This window comes from Alosa sapidissima, chromosome 18 (genome assembly GCF_018492685.1).
Source record: "Alosa sapidissima isolate fAloSap1 chromosome 18, fAloSap1.pri, whole genome shotgun sequence".
Classification (NCBI taxonomy): Eukaryota; Metazoa; Chordata; class Actinopteri; order Clupeiformes; family Clupeidae; genus Alosa; species Alosa sapidissima.
In genome coordinates, this window is record NC_055974.1 from 16,518,893 (window position 1) to 16,538,946 (window position 20,054).

General features: G+C 39.8%; 2 long non-coding RNA genes across 2 annotated transcripts; both read right to left on the reverse strand.

Moving 5' to 3' along the window:
• Positions 1–3,101: 3,101 nt before the first annotated feature.
• On the reverse strand, positions 3,102–11,385 carry LOC121689515. Its single transcript, XR_006024794.1, has 3 exons — positions 10,325–11,385; positions 8,661–8,664; positions 3,102–3,112 (listed from the first exon to the last, which is right to left on the reverse strand). It is a non-coding gene; the product is annotated as an uncharacterized LOC121689515 (long non-coding RNA).
• Positions 11,386–12,395: 1,010 nt separating this feature from the next.
• On the reverse strand, positions 12,396–15,088 carry LOC121689518. The gene is made up of 3 exons (XR_006024798.1): positions 14,970–15,088; positions 14,543–14,640; positions 12,396–12,522 (listed from the first exon to the last, which is right to left on the reverse strand). It is a non-coding gene; the product is annotated as an uncharacterized LOC121689518 (long non-coding RNA).
• Positions 15,089–20,054: the final 4,966 nt, after the last annotated feature.

A 20,054-nucleotide genomic window follows, 5' to 3' on the forward strand; every position in this document is an offset into this window, starting at 1 on the left:
CCATAACGCTGGAACTGCCCTTATTCTTTTGTGTTTATTTTCAGCTTTTTCCATTTACAGTAGCCTACATTATTTGTAGAAATTGATGTAACAAATAAATAAATTAAAATACATTTTTAGAAATTGATGGAAAAAAATAAATTAATTAAATGGCAAAGCACAGAACATTATTATTTATAACAATTGAAAATTAAACATTCATGGCATTCACTATCCCCCCATGAGATAACAACACATTTTGTGTAAATTTCAACACACAATTGTGTGGCTGGCCAGGTGAAAAACAGATTTCAGTTTTGTTTTTTGTTTGTTTGTTTGCTTGTTTTTTTGTTTTGTTTCTTAGATAGCTGAAATCTGTCTTTACTTGATTACTAGACTTTAATTGATACAAAAATGTGTTGTTCCTGAGCTAGCATGTACGGAGCCCAGTGGGGTATACTACGAAGCATGTTAGACATATCTAGGCTATCTAGACATATCAAGGCTACACAAAGCCTTGACTCAGGGGTATAAGTTAAGTGATACTAAGTTATGTGATATATTTGTCAAACTAGGCTTTCAGCTCCGATCTGTGCGCGTTCTTGGTGTTGGGATGATGTTGGCCAATCGTGAAATGTGGAGATGCACAAGATCCACTATATTAAAAAAAACAATTACTTTCGCATTTATGAGCGATAGCGTAATCTACACTGCGGTCATTTTTAGTGTCTATCCTACAACATCAAATAAATCGATTGTCATCAGATGTTGTATGGTATGCACGTCCATAATGGCATATTTTTGGCATAACATTTACAGTGGGTACCACTTGGAATTGTCTGGTTGGGTTTCATGCGTGATTCTCACGGGACCATCACACGTCTTTTATTTATATTTCCACATTGAAGCTGCAAGGACCCAAACAACCACAAGTAATATGTTGTAAGTTGTACGTTATAAGTTGTAATCCATTATAAATTGTAAGACGTTGTACGGTAGGTTGTAATACAATTTCACGCAGCTGCGTGAATCACGGAAAGCATGAATGAATTTGCCACTTCTAAATGGACCCACTGTACATTTATTCATTTAGAAGATGCTTCTATCTATATTATTTTCACAACAAATCTCTGAATCACTTGCTTGCTGTGGCTCAGTAGGTTTTATATGGAAAATAGGCAGGCCCCATGAGTCAAGGAAATGAATCATGTCAAAGTTTGGAATAGGCCACATGAGTCAAAAGTTGAAATAAAAGCAGTTTGCTGCACTGCTGTGGGCACAGTGTATTAGCAGTTACCTTATAAGAACAGAATAATTATGGCTACTATATGTAACACAAACAATGAGAACAACAATGAGGATGTCCGCCTCCTTGTTGTCCCTGTCAAGGTTGCCAAGGTCGTGGACACCTCAGCAGGCACAGGCTCCAGTCAGTGTTTTCAAAAGTGCCGAGTCAGCTCCCTCTAGCCACACTTTGACCGTCCTTACTGTTGCTTTCACATGTTTGATGAGCGCTGGATACTTAGGCAGTAGAAACAATAAGAGGTGATCTGAGTGTCCTAGATGGGGGAGGGGAGCGGCTTTGTATGCATCAGCCATGTCTAAATTTTAGTGGTTGAATGTGTGGACAGACATGCACATACACTTATTTTCACACGTGGTCCTTTTCACCCTTCTAAACAAACTCTAAACTCGTTTTTTTTTGTACATGTAAACACTCCAAACCAACTCTGACCCCTCTAAAGTGAACAAGTATCAAGACCCATTGAGTGGTAGACAGTGAGAAGGGAGTGGGTGGGGAAACACTTTCTTAGGAAATTTCGCAATCTTTTGCTGCACCCTTGCTTTACAATGCCACATGGCTGGCTTGCCAAGTTTCACTTCCTCTACTGTGGATATTGTGCGCTGTAAAAAAAAAAAAAAAAGCTGGAAGAACCTTCACCTTATATGGTGAAGATCAAATCCATCGCAGGAGAAAGTACACAGACACATAATGCAAACAAGCATTGAGTGCCCAGATTTTTGACACCTCCAAGTGGGCAGGTCAATGTTAATTGAGAAAGTAGTCAATTTCAACATTGAACTCTGAAGAGAGGTATGTCTAGTCTCTAAAATGCCCTTTATATTTCAATAATGGTCTTCTTTAAATGGTAATCCTGATCATAATCTGAAAATCTCTTACACACTATTTTTTCTCCCAAAAGGCCATAAAAAACTGTGATGAGGAAAAAAATAAGAAAGTAGAATTTACCCATAATCCCTAACTGCTGTAGTTAGGAGGACCAAAGTCAAGGTGGGATCCTTCAAGGCTGCTATTTGAATGATGTTACATCATCAAGTCCCGCAGAAGTAGGCTACTGTTCCAATGTCAAGTATCCATCAGTCTACCAAATTCTACCAAGGCCAAAGTCCTTCGTTTTGGTGAATTTTTGGGGGATGCATCTGTCCACCTAAACATTAAATTACAATCATTTCAGATTAGATTAGATTCAACTTTATTGTCATTTTGCAGAGTACAAGTACAGAGACAACAAAATGCAGTTTGTGTCTAAGGCAAGTAATCTCAAAAGGCAAAATCAACATAATCAACAAAAGACAAAAACTGAGTTATACTAACTAAACATTTTAAAGCAACACCAAAGAACTTTTCCTCTGTCGCACGCACTATTTGTTTATCTAGCACCGGCTTTGGAAATAACGATGTCCACAGACAAGGTAGAATATGTTGCATGATTTTATGAAAGTACGATGTATTGCGACATCAGATGAAAGTCAAATTTGTAGTTTCTTATGTCTCATTACATCGAACTACAGATCCGCTACCCGATCTGGCAAACTTACATAGTGCGGTTATAGCCGACAGAGGGCCGCGAAGCGAATGCAGATGTGCCATTCACCCTGTTACGAGTTGATGAACCACTGAAACGATTTTGGAAACATTATTTTAAGGTACAAAAAACTCTTTGGTGTTGCTTTAAGTAAGAATAGCTTACTGATTCTTGAGATAAGGGACAAAAGTAATTTTGAAAAGTGACAAACAAAAAATCAATACTACATTAATTTGAATTGGATATCATCATAAACATAGATCTCATCTATCATGCCTGAAAAGGAACAGGTTTTTTATTAACCACTTTAGAGAATATAAGACATGCCTTTCCTCTTATCTCAATTAAATTAAAAAGTGACAGGTGGGCGGGACTTCCGGTTGATTAAGGCGGGACTTCCGGCAAGGTATTTGATTTCCGGTGAGGGCGGGACATCCGGGTTTTCAACTTGTCATCAATGGAGTTTGACAGGTTGTTTGAACGCTGCGGGGTGCTTTTGTATGAGTCATGTGTCTGGGGGAGGGGGTTTTTGTGTGTGTGTGTGTGTGTGTGTGTGTGTGTGTGTGTGTGTGTGTGTGTGTGTGTGTGTGTGTGTGTGTGTCTGCGTGGAGATAGTGAATTTGACAGTTTTGTAGGTTTTAGTGTCATTTTTGTACTTTTTATGATCATTTTGTATGTTTTTTTAGGCATTTCGTGTTTTTTGGCCAGGGGCGGGGGCTTGTGTGTGTGTGGGTCTCTCATGTGCTAGGGATGCGTGGTGTGTGTCATGAGGTGATCATGGGGTGGGGGTTGTACACGGATGTGATGGTCATGGGTGCGCGTGTGTGTCCAGGGGTGGGGGGTGTACACGGATGTATAGGTCATGGTCGGTGTCCTGTTGGGGGATGTCCTGGGAGTGTCATGCACGAGCCATTATGAGCGTTGCTGTTAGGGAGAATAAAAGTGGTGTAAAAGTATAGGTAAAGATAGCAAAGTAAGCATGGCTAGTTTAGCAGCTCCTGAAACTGCAAGTCCTAGTAGCGAGCGGCTAAGTGGGGCCCCTAAGAGAAAAAGCTCTGAAAATATTCTTTCTTGCACGCAGGAGCCACCCCCTGCACAGTTATGCGGTCGTGTGAGTTGGGAGGGTAAAGCTTTGTGTTACAAATTTCTGTTTCAGCTGGGTCAGCTGTGTCTCTACACGGAGGACGTGGAACTGGGTACTGAGCCTTTGGAGAGCAAGCTGCTGTTGAAATCATCGGATTGGAAAATGTGTCAAGAGATTGTACGGTGTACATTGGCGGGTCGAGTAGGCCGCTCTGAGGGGGTGGGATCTGTATGGCAAACTAGCCCCCAGGACCATGAGAAAGTCTATGTGCGCTGTTTCTGTACCGTGAGAGACGGAGAGGGTTCTTATGTGGTGGTCTCCAGGCAGGCGGGCGAGGAGACGGATAGGGCCCCATTCTCCGACAGCATTCGGGTGCCTCAGAGTGTTTGGCACAAAATGGTGGATCAACATAGTGACCATATTCAAGCCTTATTTGTGAAAAGTCGCGTTCTACGCAGTGTGGTGAAAATCAGTCGGTGTATTCTGAAGGATGATGAAGACTTGTGATGCTATGAGCCCCTCCTTAACCCCTCACACTACATGCGAGCTACCGTATATAAGAACTCAGGGCCTAAAGAAAAACCAACTCATTATCCATCAACAACCGCCTCTACAGAGAACTATCGCCATGGCCGACCCTAAAGATAGAAAGAATAAGCCTCACTATCTGCATATGGTGTGGCCCGTAAACCAACGGATGATTTATACCGTCAAAGCTTACGTCCTGCCAATTGCGGATGTGGTGACGCAGCGACGTCTTAAAGATCACTGTCAGGGCTGTGCCATACAACACCCTAGTCAGAGGCGTCATGAATGTCTGCAGGACCCCCCTCTTTATTACTTTTACAACAATTTCGAAGACCTGGTCATGAAGCTGTGGACTTCCTGTCTAGTCTGATGCGTCAACTAGGGAAGTGGGATATGAAACCTCACGAGTCCAGAGTACGCGGTATGGCCGAATGTATTCTCAATGAGCTAAAGGAGGCGCCGCTTATTGCTGAAAGGGTCTTTGAGGATCTGGAGACTCTGGGTAAAACCGTCCCTGACATCGAACGAGCTAGGCTGCACCGCCGCGCGTATGTGGACTGTGGCCAGAGAGAGGGTTCTGAAGCGCGATGAAAACGTCGGTCAGTATTGCAAACTCCACAGTGCCCGCTGCCTTATACAGAGCAAGGACATCGCGAAGGACGGCGCAGAGAATTCGGATAAAGAAAATTCACCGCCTGTTCTGGAAATTGTGCATGAGGAGGAGGTGGAGACGGAGGAGGGGGAGATCTCCACCCAGGACATTGTTGGTACCCTGGAGTATTAAACATGTGTTGCCTACTGTCTTCTGCAGGTAATAAATAATAAGATGGAGTCATATTAAAGATGGAGAGAATTGGATGAGGGCCAGTGTTGGGCAAGTTACTTCAAAAGCGTAATGCAATATTTATAACTTGTTACTGTCATCTCAAAGTAATTTGTTACATTACAATATTACTGTCTTTGAATTGTAAGGCATTACACTACGTTTACATTACTTTCACCAAAATAACAGGAAATATGGATTTTTTCATGTGTTCAATGCAGCTCATTACACGGCAGGAGGTGATGTGGTATGGCATAATGACTGAGCTAGGCATAAGGCTAACAAAAGAACAATATAATGGTTGCAGTTATGGCTTATGGAACAATGTAGGCCCCAAAGGCCAAAGGTCACTCACAACTTAATATAGTAAAATATAGCAATAGTGAAATTGTATGATGACTTTAAATGGTTCTCATCATTGCTGGTTGCCTTTCCTTCCACTTACAGTGGTGTAGACTTAATGCAAATAGTTTGAGAATAATGGCTATGATCTTTGTCTGTAAAAGCAACATTTTAGTTATTCTCACTGCTTGAAATGAGAAGTATAGCCTAACCATGTTAGATCTGTTGCATGAATGGCAGAGATAACTCAAATTCCCTTTCTACAGTCATCTAAACAAGGCAATCAAATTCCAGGACCAGCATAGATGACTTTTTTAATTATTGGATAATCTTCTCTGGTGCCAATTGAGCATTTCTCAATTTTGGATTAAAAAGCAAAGTAACTTCAGTTACTGAGAATTGTACCGAATACAATTTTACTGAAATTGTATTGGTAATGCCTTACATTACTGCATTACAGCAAAAAGCAATGCATTACTGTAATTACATTACTTTTTTAATGCATTACTCCCAACAATGATGAGGGCGCATTCGTGTACAGAATAGATCTAGTTCAGGTTTTTAATCTCTGTGTTCCCTATAGCCTACTGAAACTCAGTAGGCACAGGTTATTCTAATTGGGACACTGACCTATGATTTGATGATTTCTAAATTAAGGATGAAAGTTTGGATGTTGACTTTCGTAAATAGCAACGTGTAAATCATTACTTCGTAGCCTGTGTCGTTTAGCATTTTCAAGCTTACTATCTACGACCATTCAAGTATAACGTAAGACATCTTTAAGCGCAGAAAAAATCAAGGATGCCTTTAACACCGTGTGTATACTCTATGCTACCTTAATGTTGCATTAAAAAAAACGTGTCAATACCAAATTTAGCCGCCTACTAGGCTAGCTTGTTGCTGAGACTTGACGATCGACACTCACCCTGACGACTCTTCGTTGCTTCTTCTCAGGTGGCTTCTCATAACCCAAATAAAGCGTTGGGTAAAGGTTTTCTTCAGTTGGCGCAGTGATGATGAACATACATAACATATCCTTTTCGGGGGATGTTTTAAGTTCAGGTTTTCAGACAATTTCTTTAAGCCTCATCGTCGTCGTCATTCGGCAGTGGATGGCAGCTGTAGCTACATCTCTGGCACGAACCATGCTTTCTTCACCCAATAATTTAGTTTTGTGCGGTTGTAAGTACATCCTCAAACGGCACACGTTGTTCCCGAGCTTTTTAAAGGCAACAACGCAACAATACAGCGATGCGATTAGCCTGACATCTGATCAGCAAAATACACAGCTGAGGCATCAGGTGCAATGTACGGCCACACAATTCCACCGGAAGTGTTGCCCACAAATGTTGCACAAACGTTTCCCCAGCAACCACCCCACGAAACTTGTGGATATATATATATACAATCATTAATAATATGCATTGATTTGATGAAATTCACCACAAAAATTAAATAAAATAATAGACAAAGTATTTCACTGCTACACACACACCACGCATCCCCAGCACATGAGAGACCCACACACACACACACACACACGCACACACCCCACCCCTGGACACACACACACACACACACACACAAGTCCCCGCCCCTGGCCAAAAAACACGAAATGCCTAAAAAAACCTACAAAATGATCATAAAAAGTACAAAAATGACACTAAAACCTACAAAACTGTCAAATTCACTATCTCCACGCAGACACACACACACACACAAAAACCCCCTCCCCCAGACACATGACTCATACAAAAACACCCCGCAGCGTTCAAACAACCTATCAAACTCCATTGATGACAAGTTCAAAAACCGGATGTCCCGCCCTCACCGGAAATCAAATACCTTGCCGGAAGTCCCGCCTTAATCAACCGGAAGTCCCGCCCACCTGTCACTTTTTAATTTAATTGAGATAAGAGGAAAGGCATGTCTTATATTCTCTCACTTTTTATAAAAATTGACATTTACTGACTTAGTAACTTGTCATTTGTCAACTCTGTCGGACACATGAAAATATGTTTTTTTGTGTGTTTGATCAATTCAACAACACTCTAAATTCTTTAAGTGTGTATAAATGGTGTGCCTTAGCAAGGTTTAGTGATAAATTGCATTATATACACTTCGTGTATATAATGCAATTTATAAAACACTATCATTTTACATTGTTTTGAAATAAGCCATTTTAAATTACCTTAATTATTATAACTATTATAACTATTTTTTTATTTTTAATATATACAATTAGTGGTTTTGTGCACACAAGACACTGATGCATGTAGATAAGTTGGTGTTTTTTTAATATATAGGCAAAATCCAGCAGTTAAACTTCTAAAAAGAGAGTGTAGAAAGACTGAAAGAAAATGGCGTAAATACAAACTTCAGATCCACTATGAAATCCATAAAGAGATGCTCCGCACATATAACTCTGAAATATGCAAAGCAAGACAGTCCTTTTTTTCTAACATTATCAATAGAAGTTCAAATAAGACTCATATTCTATTTTCAACTGTTGATAAATTAACAAATCCCCCTCACAATTAGCGCCTGAACTTCTCTCAACTAATAAATGCAATGAGTTTTCATCTTTTTTTAAAGGTAAAATTGACAAAATCAGACTCAACATATCTGCTCAATTACAAATTCAACAACCTGAACTTCCAGCAACAAACAGAGGGAAACTAAACTTAATGTCAGAGTTCAGCTTGATAGACTACGAAACACTTAAAAAAAACGGTACAGAATCTCAGCTCTTCCACATGTGTCTTAGACACTCTGTCTACCAATTTCTTCAAAACTGTTTTTCATCTCATAGCGGCGGATGTCCTTCAAATTGTAAATGTATCACTGCTGTCTGGCACTTTTCCTAAGTCACTGAAAACAGTGAAAACAGCTGTTGTAAAGCCACTTCTCAAGAAGAATAACCTGGATGCCTCCATGCTAAACAATTACAGGCCCATATCCAATCTACCTTTTATTGGCAACATTTTTTGAAAAAGTAGTCTTTAATCAATTAACCATCTTCCTAACATCAAATGGGTATTTTGATTACTTTCAGTCTGGTTTTCGGGCAAATCACAGCACTGAAACAGCTCTCATTAAAGTTTCCAATGACATACGCCTAAACACAGATTCAGGTAAAACAACAGTCCTAGTGCTACTGGACCTTAGTGCAGCAATTGACACTGTTGATCACAATATTTTACTACACAGACTAGAACACTGGTTTGGATTTACAGGCATAGTTATCAGCTGGCTAAAATCATATCTACAAGAAAGGAGCTTCTTTGTTGGAAACTGTACCTCAACACCAACGTCCTTGACCTGTGGTGTTCCCCAGGGGTCGATCTTAGGGCCACTATTATTCAACCTCTATATGCTCCCACTTGGACAAATCATCCAAAATAACTTGATTTCATATCATAGCTATGCAGATGACACACAAATTTACTTAGCTCTGTCACCAAACGACTATGGTCCTCTTGAATCTATGTATCAGTGTATAGAACAAATCAACACCTGGATGTCTCAACATTTTCTTCAGCTGAACAAAGAAAAAACTGAAGTAATTATATTTGGTAAAAAGGAGGAAAGACTTAGGGTTGCCACTCTCCTTGACACAAAAGGGTTGAAGGCAAAGGATACAGTTAAAAATCTTGGTGTATTAATTGACAGTGATCTAAATTTCAACAGCCACATGAAAGCGACAACTAAATCAGCTTTTTACCACCTCAAAGATATTGCCAGACTCAGAGGGCTGATGTCAAAATATGACTTAGAAAAAGTCATTCATGCATTTATCTCCAGCAGGGTTGATTACTGCAATGGACTGTTCACAGGCCTTCCTAAAAAGACTATTAAACAGCTTCAGATGATACAAAATGCAGCAGCTAGGATTCTAACAAAAACTAAAAGAACTGACCACATTACTCCAATTCTTAAGTCCTTGCATTGGCTTCCAGTAAGTCACAGAATTGACTTTAAAGCTCTATTGCTTGTTTATAAATCAGTAAATGGAGCAGGACCTACATACCTGTCAGACATGCTTCAGCAGTACACACCTTCTCGTCTTCTCAGGTCCCAGGTGAAAAACCTGCTAGTAAAACCTACTGTTAGAACTAAACATGGTGAAGCAGCTTTTAGCTGCTATGCAGCTCAGCTGTGGAATCAACTTTCGGATGACATCAAAAAGGCCAGTTTTAAATCTAGACTTAAGACCAAACTGTTCTCAGATGCTTTCTGCTAACTGTGCCGAGTTACAAATTCTGAATCTGCCTTGATAATTATTCTACTTTATCTTTTATTACTTTTTTTACTACTTTTGCCTTTGTTTTTTGCTTACTAATTATCCTTTATTTTTAAATTATTTTACCTTGTGTTTTATGTTTGCTTTTTATTATGATCTTTACCTTTTAACTATTCTTTGACTATATTGCCTTTCTATGCTTTTTATTTGTTATTATTGTTTGGTTTTGTTTATGTAAAGCACATTGAATGACCTCTGTGTATGAAATGCGCTATATAAATAAACTTGACTTGTTTTAATGTATGAACACACTCAATTGAACAAAATAAACATACATTTTTTTATAAAAATGAAAAACCTCCATCGGTGTTGACACACAATTGACGGTGTTGACAAACTAATCGAAAATCAAACTGATTAAAGATATTTGACTAGTTTTGACATGGCAGTATCAAGGGAAAGAGTATCAAACTTCAAACAAAGAGTTTCTACAGGACCTCAGGCAAGTAAGTTCTATGTGTGGCAGGGAAGAGGTAATTTTGAGAATTTGTTGCATCGACTACGCCACCTAGGGGACGGGAGGCCGGCCCCTAGGACAAGGAACTAAACTAGATTAACCCCTGAGGGTAATTGGAGCACACAGGTTCATCAACCCAAGGAGCCGGAGACATGCGTTGCATCAATAATATTTATTCAAACAAGACACATTAATTATTACAGTTGCACAGTAACACACGACCACACAATTGACACTCTGACTGAGAGGTCCCACCGACACAGTGACCAGGGGACTACTATTTGAGCACTGTAGCTATGTGGTTGACTGGCACCTTGCTATTGGGCGAGTGACCTGGTCTCAGGGGGGGTAACTAGAGCAGGGCAGATGCTTACCACAGCGAGCCGGACTACTGCAGGACAGAGAGGAGGGGGTCCAGAAAATACACACCATGCATGAGAGAAACACTGCAATCCAAGCAAAAGACACCTCAATGTGCACACAGCAAGGGAAAGTGAAGGCCTCCACCACAAACTCAGTCCTCCGCTCACGTGGGCCACACTGCTCCTGTCTGACAGAGGGGAAAAGGAGACACAAGCACTGATTAACAGAGTGATTGATCTTACAAGCCAGGTATGCTAGCAGTACTACAAATGGCTACTCATCTTAAGGAGCAGGTTTGGTGCTCCAGCTCAGCACGGATCAATGGACAAATGGGACAGCCACCCTGGTCACAGCATTGGGATTGTAAACCAGCATGCATACACACCCACGCACATACACACCAACATGCACATGCACAGCAAGCAGGGTAGCAACACAGACAGACTGGGGGTTATCCTAAGCCGGGGAAGAACAGCAATCCTTGTCACAGCATTGGGATTGTAAACCAGCATGCATACACACCCACACACCCACACACACACACACACAAACATGCACAGCAAGCAGAGTAGCAACACAGGCAGAACGGGGTTTATCCCACAACCAACAAATAAAAGTACAAAGAAGTGCATGCAGGTTAGGCCAGAGAAACTGCGACACAGCACTGCATAGCCCAAGCATGCACACACACCCATGCGAGCGCACACACACACGACACGGCGACACAGCACTGCGTAGCCCAAGCATGCATTGGAACAAACAAAACAAAAGCCCTAGCACCAGCCAGAGCCAGTGGCTAGAAAGATCACAGACTAAACAAATATCCTAATAATTGGACATGACATTACTAAAGTAATAATGACAAGACAAACACTAAAAGGAGACAAAGGAGCAGTCTCTTAGGACGTGGGAACAGCCGATGAGTATAGCCAGCATATAGGCCAATCTCAAAGCTGGCGATCCTATGCTCCACTTACAGGTAAGAGGAGGAGAGACAACGCACTCACCACTCTACTGCTGATAGCAAACTAACACCAACAAGTTTCTCGCGTTGCGGTCCACTGGACGTAATGCATGCGAGTTTCCAAAGCAGATACCAACCGCACTGTTGAGCCAGCGGTTTTACCTACACGCACACCAAGCTACCGGTATCCCACGTCACTAACCAGGAAGTCCTTTCACTGACTGAACGACGTACCTGTCAGTCGAAAGCCACTTCCTTAAATACCAATCCAGGGCACGCCCCCTAATCAATAACCTGTCAGTCAAGATGACTCAAGGGGAAACCCATTTCACCACATATGATTTGCTCCAATTTCTCTCAGCAAGTAAGTACATATACACTCTAAAAAATAATACACTGGCTCAACTTAAAACAAATTGAGGTAACAATTTGCATGGATCTTTTTAAGTAATTTCAACTCAAGCCGTTTTTGAGTAAACATTGTGAGACTTATATAGTTAGAACAACTGAATTATATTATATGATCAAATTTATATAATTAAGTTGGTTCAACTTAATTAAGCTTTTAGAGGACAAATCAAGTTGATTGTGCTAAACTAATTGAGTTCTTCTCACTATAAAAGTCTCACAATATTTACTCAAAAACAACTCGAGTTGAAATGACTTAAAAAAATTAAGGTAACAATTTGCATGGATCTTTTTAAGTTATAGTAACTTACTTCACTTCTGTCTGAATAAAAGCACACAGCAATTTAAATTTTCTGAAAGCATTGTTTATTTTTTAAAGCAATGGCAACTGGTCCAGTTGTGCAATGAATAAATGTAGAGATCCGTCTGAATTCGTCATTTATCTGTAAAAGAAAGGCACAATGTTAGAAAATTTACCTCAAGACAAACAACAAAATGAACAAAATCTACGTGGTTTGCAGGGATTGACACAGAATATTTCTCAAACTTCAAAAATAAATAAATGTTGGCCTACCTATTAGGCCTATGTTCAGGTTAAGCTAAGAATGTCAAATGGCCCACAAACCTTCATAAATAGTTACAATGTTAGGCTTAACTAGGACGACCAAATATGACCCTCAAACACGTGCAGTGTTAGAACTAGCAATGCTAAAATGTTAAGTGCTGAATGCAGCTGCCACTGTGAAGTTTGAAGACACCAGACAGCTAAATGTACCTTTACTAACTCCAAATTATCAAAGAGCAGGCTGCAGGTAACTTTGAAGACGCCAGCTAGCAAAGTCATCTTTTCAAATGGTTTAATTACCGTGCAAGCAGCAGCTAGCTTGGAAGACACGATAGCTACTGTCCGTAGATAGCAGGTAAAATCCATCTTTTCAAATATTCAAATTAGCAAAAGGGCAAGCTGTAGCGTTAAATTCATTTGTAGTGTCACGCAGGGGCGGACTGGGACCAAAAATCGGCCCTGGCATATTTGGCCCAAGCGGCCCTCAAATCGGTCGGGCACACCTAATTAAATACAAAATCTTTGCATTACCCTCTAACTATGCATATATTTTCAACTGTCATGGAGCACTGAAAGTGATGTAGGCCTCATTGGCTATCACTCTGACTGATCAGAGGTAGCCATGGAGCACATGATCTCCATATTCAAGTAGGCTAACAAGCAATTATTAAAGAAGAGTTTCTGCTTGAATTCAAAGTATTATTTGATTTCAAATTATTCAATAGGCTACAATTGAGAGCAGCACCAAAAATTACTGAAGCCTATGTGTAAAGAGTTAAAATACCCAGATTGTCTTAGACATTAATGTAATTTATACCAGTTATCACTGTAGGACAACTGAAACAACACAAAATAAACAGGGCTGTTGCTGGAAATATTTTATTACATATATTATCTATACTACATTGCTGGTACATTTTGAAACATAGCTACATTAACTAATTATCTTTAATGTCTTCCAGTAGCCTATCATATAGGTTATTGTATATTAGTTGGCTTGTGCATGAATATGACTTGATGTTTTGTAGCCTACATTTCCGTCAGTCTACAGTCTTTTAGCCCATCTTTACCATGATAACCCTTCCAAGATAGAACCCTTTCGACGCTCTACCTCGATCTGACATCGATTTGACACTCTTTTGCTGTCTGGGTTTGCAAATCACTCATTTAGAACATTTAAGTTGCGCTATTTGTTATTATAATCACAGCACGGCCTTACGTTATCATTACCATATTATTACATTATCGCAACTAATAAAGTCATCATAATCATCGATGATCATAATCATCGTCAGCATGGCATGTCACACATACTGTAGCCTACACCACCACCGAGTTCTTATGTAGCCTCAAGTAGGCTCCACCGCCTGCTCACTGTCCCTTGCTCTGTATGCTTGCTTATATCCTCGTTCAAACTCAACGAACTTCAACATGTTGCTGACATATGCTAGCCTACTTCCAATATTGTATTTTTGAAGCTTCTACATTAGTGTTACTTTTGCACTATTGACACTACCGGCACCCGCCCCAATTTCGTGTAGGCAACTTCCATTAACTTTTGATGCGCTCACAAAATCCTGGCTCTGAGCCAAAATGCGAGGGGTGGGGCCTGACGTGAGCTGTTATAGGATCAGTCGAGTGTCAATATGGAAATGTAACCAATGGGCCGCTGGTTGTCCTTCCTTTGGGCCGATCGTTGGCCAAAATGATTAAATTATAGCCTTTTCTATCGCCCCCAAAGGTGCGTCGGCCCACCGGGAAAATGCCCGGTATGCCAGATGGCCAGTCCGCCCATGGTGTCACGTGACAAAGATTTTGATGCACTGTGTGCCGTTGTTTGATAGCTGTTGCTTTTAAAACAAACACAAAAATAGTAGGCTAGACTACTTTGCACGTACCTTTGATGTTCGATGCAGGCTACAGGATCCTGTGCCATAATTTCTGTTACTTCTCAGGCGTGGTCTGGAAGATCCTGAACGTTCAGTCGTGTTATCAGCTTTATAAGTTTGGTCACGAGATTTACAAATTTCAGTAACTTAATACTTTCTATTGTTAGGTGAAAGCAAGACTGTGTGTTAAAAAATCCATATATTAATAAGTTGAGACAGCTTTCTTTCTTTTTTAGTATGACAAACTCCTTAAAATAAGTTGTCAACACACCTATACATGTACAAGTAGCAAACTTAATTTTTTTATGTCGAAAATGTTCTTCATTTTAAGTTTTATCTACTAACCTCATGAATCATTTTTTAGTGTTTTATCTGTCATTACTACCTTCGGTGTAGAGCTAAGTATTAGATATTTATATATAATAGTTTGTCTAACCTGTGGGACTTGGACATTGGACAAGAGGTGTTGAACAGGGAACAAGCTGTCCCTGTCAGTTTCAAAATCTTTCACTGGACAGAAACAGACATCCCTCCTCCTAGCCTAGTTGCCTGCTGTAGTTTTACTGGTCACCTTGCTATTTTATAGTTGTATCTGGTAGCTTTGTTGACTTTGTTGGCTTTGTTGACTTTGTCTCCTATATGGGCCTAACACTTCCCTGCTGACAAAAACAGCCTGACCAGCAAAAGGGGGTTTGCTGGTTGACCGGCTTGTTTGACCACCCTATGATGGTTGACCTACTAGACCAGCAAAACTCTTGCGAAAACCAAGGACGTAGGTTTGGTCTCAGACCAAACACATCCCCAACATCCCCAACTCCTGTTGTCACGATATCAACATTATTGTTTCAATACCAATAGCAAGTGAAAAATCTCGATTTTCGATACCTTAACGATTTTTTTACATTTTTAAAAAAAAATATTTGTATTGTATATTGGTTTGAGGGCCCCCACCACCTTGATGCCATCAGTAGCCTAATATTGAATATTGTGTAATCATTTATATCAGTGGCAATCATAGAGTTTGATTGACCCTCCACACACACACAGAAAGTGATGGTTGTCATAGGTTTTAATATTTTGGAATTCATATTTAAATTTTTTGTTTAGTAATTTGAATACATCATATTGATATTTAAATTGTAACTTTTCTTAATAGCATCACATTTGTGGTCTGTAAGTCTAATTGAGTGCCTATCACTTTAAGAGGAACGTCTCACGGTTTTAGGCTAGTGGAAAATAGTTTCGCATATTGCAAGGATATGTGGATTCAATTCATCATGTTTGCTGTGTCATTAGATAAAATTAATGTTCAAATAAACTAACAAGTCAAAGAAAATCTTTCTGGGATGAGATCATAGAAGAGATAAGTGTCTCGCAATATTGAGTATGGAAATGTAGGCTACCATAGTTTATGTTTTATTTCTTTGCATTGTGCAGGCTACATTCACAAATACATTAGCCTACATAAACAGAAAATAGGAACAGGAAAATGTCTCGGATCCATTGACCATTGTTTGTTGCGACTGCAAGATTGGTAGCCCAATTAACAGTCAATGACATGGTAACTTTTATTCTGTGCTTTATGCGACTGTCCTGCGGCACACCCTTATTCAACATGATTCCTAACCTTGGTTGAAAGATTACAGAAGCTAAGTTTAGCTGTGACAATATCCAGAGTAATATCCTAACAGTTAATGCTATTTTCCACAGTAAAATCCGCATTTGAAAGCCTGGTCACCAGTTGCCAGTTTGTATGGCTAGTTACTTTGTAGACTCTGCATAATGAAAAAGCTTCGAATGTTTCTTCTTTGGTGGCATAGCTGATCTACAAAGCACCAAAATGGGCAAAATGTGCATGCTGAAGGGCAAAGGGAATATTAAAAATGGCGAAAACATACCTTCAGCTGGTTTTCCCAGCTTATGATGGTAATTCAGCTGGTTTTGCTTGTCGTACCACCTCAAGCTGGTCATTTTAGCTGGTGTTGCTGGTCTATAGTGCTGGTTTACAATCAATCGGTAACAATCCCACAAATCGCACCTTTAAGTCAATCAGCATGCATACTTAGATCATATTATCATGTTATGTAGTTGTTATACATTACTTAACGAGTATTTGTGAGCACTTTTCCACTCCGTCAGCTTACATGTCAACACCGTCAGACAAAATATCTGAAAGAGTTGACGTCTGACGGAGTTGACAAAACAACATGTTTTTTTAGAGGTGCGATTTGTGGGATTGTTACCGAACGTTCTGTAGGCCAAAATCAAAACACTGGTGAACGTTCTCAAGACTACCAGACTCGAGCCTCTTCTGGGTTGCCAGATGTAATGAAGACTTAGCTAACGTTAGTTGACCTGCAGCTGCTTTAACGTTTCTCCAACCATGACCCAGCTACATATTACGGAAACAGTGAAAACAAAAAATACCTCTCTAACCAACTAACATATTTAGCTGAAGTTAGCGATGCAGATGAAGTTTAGCCTAGGCTACCTGTTGTGGAGAAATATGGCCAGCTCTGCGTCAGACTTGATATTCTTCGTTTGACAAAGACGTCACCATCTCAGGAAGCTCCTCCGTTGTCCACTTAATTTGTTTCTTGTTTTAAATTTGGAAATTCCCCTGCCTCTCGTAGGCGTTCATGACTACAACTGACAGCTGTTGACAGTTGGCCTTTGCTAATTTGGCAACCCAAATAGGAGGACGCGCTAGCCCATTATTAATACGCTTTTCTAGAATTAATCATTCAAAACATAAACGAAAATTCCAAGAGATTCCGCCCCATAACTCATTTTTTTTTCCATGGGTTTTACGGGGTTTTACGTGTTAGAGTAATGTTGTCAAATAAGCCATTACTTCGATTCATCGTGTTTTCTTTACTCTCTGACAACATATGGTGATCATTTTTGGAATGGTTACAGTTTATTTTCCATTATTTCCTACATACTGGACCTTTAACTTAATCATGTGTAGTAGATGATAGCCATTTTGATTTTCCTCAGTTGCCAGCTGCCACTAAACTAAACCAAAATACCAACTTTTATTTCAAACTTCTTCAAAGTCAAAGTCAAAGTCAGCTTTATTGTCAATTTCTTCACATGTTCCAGACATACAAAGAGATCGAAATTACGTTTCTCACTATCCCACGGTGAAGACAAGACATATTTATTCTTGATTGAATTCAGCTCTACTAAGACAGTGTTGACACATAAAAGCTGTGACCACAGGGATTTCAACTTTCAACGCTGAATATTTAAAAAAAAAAAAAAAAAACACTTATGAGACCATGTGTTGGACTGCTGCATCCATCAACAGAAAGGGGGTCCTCAGGGTAAACTAAAAGTCTAAACATACACAATTCTTTCATATCCAGCTTTTAAAGCCTTTTTAAATGAAATAATTTATTGTTTTTTTAAAGGAAATTGCAACATTTTGATGGGGGACATGTTTTGTCCCTTATCTCAAGAATCAGTGATCTATTAGATTTTACAGTGTGTGTGTGCACGGGTGCATGTGTGTGTCCCTCAGAGGCACATGTTTTGTCCCTTATCTCAAGAATCAGTGATCTATTAGATTTTACAGTGTGTGTGTGCACGGGTGCATGTGTGTGTCCCTCAGAGGCACTTTAGATGACGCACTTCCAAGTCTCTTCTAGACTTCCAGAGAACAAGCCTTTGTTTTATTACACTCTGTCATGATTCCAAGCTCTTGGCCAATAAGATAAACTTGAAGATTGTATTACATGTAAAGAGTTGAGAGTGCTTGTTCCTGTTTACTCAAATAAGACTTCGCAAGATCAGGATCATCAATAAACTGATTAACTGTACAGTCACTGACAAAAGTATTTTCTTCTCAAACTTCTCAAGGTTCTCAACCTTTTTCTGTCATTCCCCACTTTGGAGGTGGGGAATTTTCAAGCCCGACCCGACCCCATCAACCTGGCAAAATGTTAACTTTACCACGTCCACGCTACATTTCCCGTCTCAGTCCGCTGAATCAGATGTTATTTTAACTAGACGTACCGCATAGTGGCACAAAATATGACCGCCACTCAGTCCTGCACATCCGTTCTGTGAACATAAATCACACTAATCAATTTGTCTCCATCTTCTACTCCATCCCCCACTCTTGAAACTTTTGTGTATGCTTGTTTGGCATGCCTGTGTGTGTGTGTGCGGGCCGCACATAAAGTAGCCTACTGGCGCTGCGAAGGTGAATAGATTTGTATCTATTATAGTAGATTTGTAAAGATACAATTAGAGTGCTGTTATAGCCAAAAAAAGCTGTTTTAGCCAAAAAAATTGTAGCATTGTTATAAAACCTTTAAAATCTCTAAACAATTACAAGTAGGGCAGTTCATCACAGTTCATCCATTGCAACTGGACTGATGAAAGGTCATGTACAGTACATCTGTAGGCTACATTGTATTTGGTGAAAGCAGAAGGTATCAGTTTTACTTTTGTGTGCACGGGTGCATGTGTGTGTCCCTCAGAGGCACTTTAGTTGACGCACTTCCAAGTCTCTTCTAGACTTCCAGAGAACAAGCCATTGTTGTTTTACACTCTGTCATGATTCCAAGCTCTTGGCCAAGCTCTTGATTCCAAGCTCTTGGCCAAGTAAGATAAACTTGAAGATTGTATTACATGTAAAGAGTTGAGAGTTTATTTACTTATTTACTTATTTACTTACTTTTTTGCTTACTTGAATGTTATGTTTGTCTGTGGACCTAAATTGGTAAAATATGTCTAGTCTTCACCGTGGGATAGTGAGAAACGTAATTTCGATCTCTTTGTATGTCTGGAACATGTGAAGAAATTGACAATAAAGCTGACTTTGACTTTGACTTTGAGTGCTTGTGTCAGATGGGATTATTATGCCTGATGAGACAGTATGGCTTTATGTTATTTTTCTTGGTTGGTGTGAGGGATCGAGCAGGCTGGCTTAAGGAGACGCAGGTTTTTCAGTTTCAAAAATGAAACTTTTTTTTTTTTTTCTTTTTTCAAAAAACAGATATGATAAATCATATCCAAAATGATAACTTAACATAACATAATAGGTCAGACAAACAGAACATAACTCAAAGTATATGCGCAAACTGAACACAAAAGACTGACCTCACTAAATGGGATGACAGGGGAACATATATGCCGGCCGGCTAGACTAACAAGACACAGAAGGGATGACAACAGCTAATTGACATTTAGAAAACAACAAACATAGCAACTACGGCCAGTTCAACATAAGCATAAAGGTAAGTAAATAATACTTCTTGAACGAAAATAATCTTAAACAATATAGTTAACAGAATAACTTAATTTATAAAACCAAATTAATCTTCCTCTTTCCCCATGACGTTTCTTTGAGATGGTCTCTTCCGGAGGACTCTTAACGCGACATGATTGCCACAGGAAGCCCTTTGCGCAGAAGCAGAATCCGGAAGTCCAGCCAGACGTATTCGCCGCCGGCCTCTCACCAGTCACGGTAACTTAAGATAACTCAAAGAAAACATGTAAGTGTACGTGG